This window comes from Triticum dicoccoides, chromosome 6B, assembly GCF_002162155.2.
Source record: "Triticum dicoccoides isolate Atlit2015 ecotype Zavitan chromosome 6B, WEW_v2.0, whole genome shotgun sequence".
Classification (NCBI taxonomy): Eukaryota; Viridiplantae; Streptophyta; class Magnoliopsida; order Poales; family Poaceae; genus Triticum; species Triticum dicoccoides.
The window spans coordinates 286,480,793-286,485,659 of NC_041391.1; positions in this window are offsets into that span (position 1 = coordinate 286,480,793).

Genomic DNA, 4,867 nt, shown 5'->3' on the forward strand with positions numbered 1-4,867 from the left:
TCGGCCTAGCCTGTCTAGCAACTTGGTCGGTTGGCCCGGGGGGAGGGGGCTTTCATTTCTTTTCTTTTCGTTTTGTTTTCTCCTCTTGTTCCTTTTCTTTTATTTATTTTCCTTTCCGCTTTAATTCACTTATAAAAATATTTAGGCATCCTGTAAAAGTGTGGTACCTTCACCTTAAATACCTAGGCATTATTTGGCACGCTCCAAACATTTTAGTTTGATGTTTGAAAACTTTTGTTGTTTGCCATATTTCGAATTTGATTTTTGGACCGGTTTTTGAACCAACGAAAGATTAGCAACAGTAATGGAGGTGACATGGCATCATTATTAGAGTTTCACTGTAGCATAATTATACGAGCATTACAAATCTCCTCCACTACAAGAAATCTCATCCCGAGATTTAGGAGGTAGAAGGAAACAGTGCGGGGTATTCTTCGCGTAGATGATCCTCATGTTCCCAAGTGGCTTCATCTTCAGAATGGTGCGACCACTGGACCTTGAGGAACTTGATCGCCTTCTAACGTGTGTGGCGTTCAGCTTGGTCGAGAATGCAAACCGGATGCTCTTTATAGGAGAGGTCCTGTTGCAATTCGAGCACTTCATGATCCACTCCTCGGATTGGGTCCTTGAAGCAACGGTGGAGCTGTGACATGTGGAACACATCATGAACCTGAGAAAGGTTCGGCGGAAGCTCCAGTTGGTATGCCACTTTTCCACGCCTTTCCAGAATAGTGAAAGGACCAATATAGCGAGGAGCCAGCTTGCCCTTGATCCCGAAGCGGTGAGCATCCTTCATTGGTTTGACTCGAAGATAAGCCTTTTCGCCAGGTTGATAGACCATGTCCTTATGATGATGGTCATACTGACTCTTCTGACGTGACTGAGCAGTCTTGAGATTCTCGCGAATAATGCGAACTTGTTCTTCGACATGTTGGATAATATCCGGACCGAAGAGTGGACGTTCCCTAGTTTCTGACCAGTTTAGAGGGGTTCGGCACTTTCGTCTATATAATACTTTGAAGGGGGCCATCTTCAGACTAGCTTGATAGCTATTATTATAAGAGAACTCAGCATACGGGAGAGATTCCTCCCATTTTTTGCTGAAGGAAATAACACAAGCTCGAAGCATGTCTTTGAGAACTTGGTTGACATGTTCAACTTGCCCTTGTGACTGAGGGTGAAAAGCAGTGCTGAAAGACAGATGAGTCCCCATAGCTTCTTGGAAACTTGCCCATAATCTTGAAGTGAATAAACTGCCATGGTCTGAACTGATAACCAGTGGAATACCATGTAGTGAGAGAATTCTAGACATGTAGAGGGTTGCCAGCTGACTAGCAGTGATTGTTTCTTTGACAGCCAGAAAATGTGCAACTTTAGAAAGCTGGTCAATGACTACTAGAATAGCATCATTACCTTTCTGCGATTTGGGGAATCCAGTGACGAAGTCCATTTCACATGGTCCCATTTCCATTCAGGAATAGAGATAGGTTGCAGAGTTCCAGCAGGCCTTTGATGCTCTGCTTTGATACGACAACGAACGTCACTCTCAGCAACATAACGAGCAATGTCTTGCTTCATATTAGACCACCAAAATCTCTGACGAATGTCTTGGTACATGTCGGTGTCAAAACCGGCGGATCTCGGGTAGGGGGTCCCAAACTGTGCGTCTAGGCGGATGGTAACAGGAGACGAGGGACACGATGTTTTACCCAGGTTCGGGCCCTCTCGATGGAGGTAAAACCCTACGTCCTGCTTGATTAATATTGATGATATGGGTAGTACAAGAGTGGATCTACCACGAGATCAAGGAGGCTAAACCCTAAAGCTAGCCTATGGTATGATTGTTGTAATGTATGTTGTGTCCTACGGACTAAAGCCCTCCGGTTTATATAGACACCGGAGGAGGCTAGGGTTACACAGAGTCGGTTACAATGGTAGGAGATCAACATATCCGTATCGCCAAGCTTGCCTTCCACGCCAAGGAAAGTCCCATTCGGACACGGGACGGAGTCTTCAATCTTGTATCTTCGTAGTCTTGGAGTCCGGCGGACGATGATAGTCCGGCTGTCCGGACACCCCCTAGTCCAGGACTCCCTCAGTAGCCCCCGAACCAGGCTTCAATGACGATAAGTCCAGCGCGTATATAGTCTTCGGCATTGCAAGGCGGGTTCTCCCTTCAAGTTCCATGTACCTGCCGAACAGTGTCCGGCTTCACCATAAATACTGTGTTTCTCGGCTTCTGCGCCCCATAATGGCCTTTTTCCATGCGTCACACAAATGCGAAAAGCCAGGGTGTCTTTTACGTTTCACCCCCTAGTCGTGCGAGTCGTTCGCCTACAAAAGAGGCAAGAATCCAGATCCAAACCACACCATCTTCCTCCCGCGAATACTTCATCGGAGCGCCTTTGACCTAAAAATCCATTCCATCATGGACCGTCAACGCGGCTCCTCTTCTCGCGCTCCCAGCCCACCGCCAGGGGATTGGAGGAGGTGCTCTGTTCCGCACAACGAGCTAGTGAAGCTCCAAGCGGGGGGATATCTCCCTCCGGCCTTCATGGTCCCGGTTCGAGCCGGGCTGGTCACTTATCAAGGTGGGAGGCAAGCAGAGGCTACCCCAAGCCCCAATAAAGGGGAGCGAGTGTGCTTCGTCCCTTATTTGATAAGGGGACTCGGATTCCCGATACATCCGTTTCTCCGCGGGCTCCTGGAGTTCTATGGACTCCAGCTCCACCAGCTCACACCCACCTCTGTTCTGCATATCGCGGGCTACGTAGCTCTTTGCGAGCTATTCCTGGGCATTGAGCCCCATTTTGCATTGTGGAAGAGGCTGTTCTGCCTCGTACCCCGTTCTCACGAGGGGTCCATATATCAAGTGGGCGGCGCCGAAATATGGCGCATCGCCGGGACCGGATACCCATCCGGTACTCCCAAGAAGGCGTCCGAAGACTAGCCTTCAGAGTGGTTTTACATAGGAGACGCTCCGCTGCCGGACCCAGTCCGGATTGGCCTCCCGGAGTTTAATGCTGCTCCTCTGAAGAAACGCCTCAGCTAGCGCCCACGGAGCCCCCGATTGGAGGAAGACAAGAGCGTCCATTACTTAATGGGCCGAATAAGATTACTGGCCCACTCCGGGTTGACCATGATTGGAGTCATGGCGATATGCATCATGCGGGGGGTACAGCCATTGCAATACAGAGGCCACCCCATGTGGGATTTCAACGGGGAAGACGATGCTACCCGTCATGGCCGCAAAGGGCCGGATTCGACCGAGGATCTGGTGAAGACCCTGTCCAGCCTGTACAAGGGGGAGAAGGAGGACTTCCTTCAAACGAACCCTTTGAATGGGTTTTCCATGAACAACCCTAGAGGCTGGGTAAGCGAACGCTTTTAAGGGCTCAATCCCTGCTTTCGAAGTTTAGGCTTCTTACATTATGTCTTCGGCGCAGGATCTACGCCGGACTGTGGAGGACATGGTAAGTCCCGCTCCGCAACCCGAGGATCCGGCCTCCGAAGAGGATCCGGACATCAAGGTGGAGCTGATCGACGGGGTGTTTCACCAGCTCAGCATGGATAATGCTTTGGTCGCCATTACGGCGGACTACCCCGGACTGTATCCGGCTTCCCAGGTGACTGTGACCGAGGTCCGGACACCATTATCTCTTCCTTGCCCATTTCTGACCTTCGCGAACGATGGTATTTTACAGGAAGCGCCTTCACGGCGGGAAGCCGAGTCCGCGGCGGCTGACCAACCGAGGTCAGTCCGGACCAGCAGGAGGAAAAGGAGTGCGGTGCGGACGGAAACATCGCCGCAAAGGTATAACTCGTATTTGAATTTTTAGAGCAACGTTCCTAGGAAGCGTCTGAGTGCTCATGATCTTTATAGGAGAAAAAACGCTCGTCGGACTGCGGGCGCGGAAGTTGCTGATCCAACCTACACCGGCCAGGCTCCAACGCCCGGCCTGGAGGGGGAGGCAAGCGCAAGACGCAGTCCGGATCCTTCTCCAACGGAGGACACCGACAGACTATCTGCCACCAAGTCTGAGGTGGAGAGCGCCATGAACCATAGGCGCCGCCGGACAGTGTTTCGTGAAGCGTGCTTCTCCCCTGAGGCATTGGACGCCTTTAACGCAGGGGGCGCGCATCTCCGTGCCTCTCAAGATGGTTTCACCAGAGCCACGGAGCAGTATGTGAAAGACATACGGGTAAGGGAATTTTAATGGTTATATATACCAGTAGCCCGCGAGACTTAAAGTAGTTATGTTAACTGATTTAAGGATCATTTGAAACGGAGGCTCTTACCGAGAAGAATGCCCAGCTGTCTCAGGAGCTACAAGAATGCAAGGCCCAACTTGAGGCCGCACTTGCTGCCGCAGGAGGAGACGCAGTGTCACACCCTAGCTAGTTCATGCATTAGAGTGTTGCATCATGTCTTTCCTTTTCATCAGAAACTTGAAATGGGGATGACAGAACCCCCAGCCCCCTCTGAAACCAACTAGGGTTTACTAAAAAATATTTTCAATGAACCTGAAATGCCCTTCTAAAATGTCCATCATTTTTGTCTTGGTTCAGAACCTCAGCCAGAAGTGATGCACATTTTCCTAGGTCATCTTAGGGTCTTTGAATTAAATCATAAATATTTGAATTTGGGCATTTAAAATTATATAAAATATTTCAAATGCTCAAATATCTCCAAACTAAAATGTTTCATGTTGGAAATAATCCAACTATGGACCAGGAGTAGTTTGGTGATTTTAGGAGTTGCCTAAGTATTTTTAATAATTCAACAAAGTTGCAGAAAAATAGAAAAGGAAAATAACAGGAAAAACTTACCTGGCGCCCGCTAACCAGCCCACCTGCCGGCCCAGCC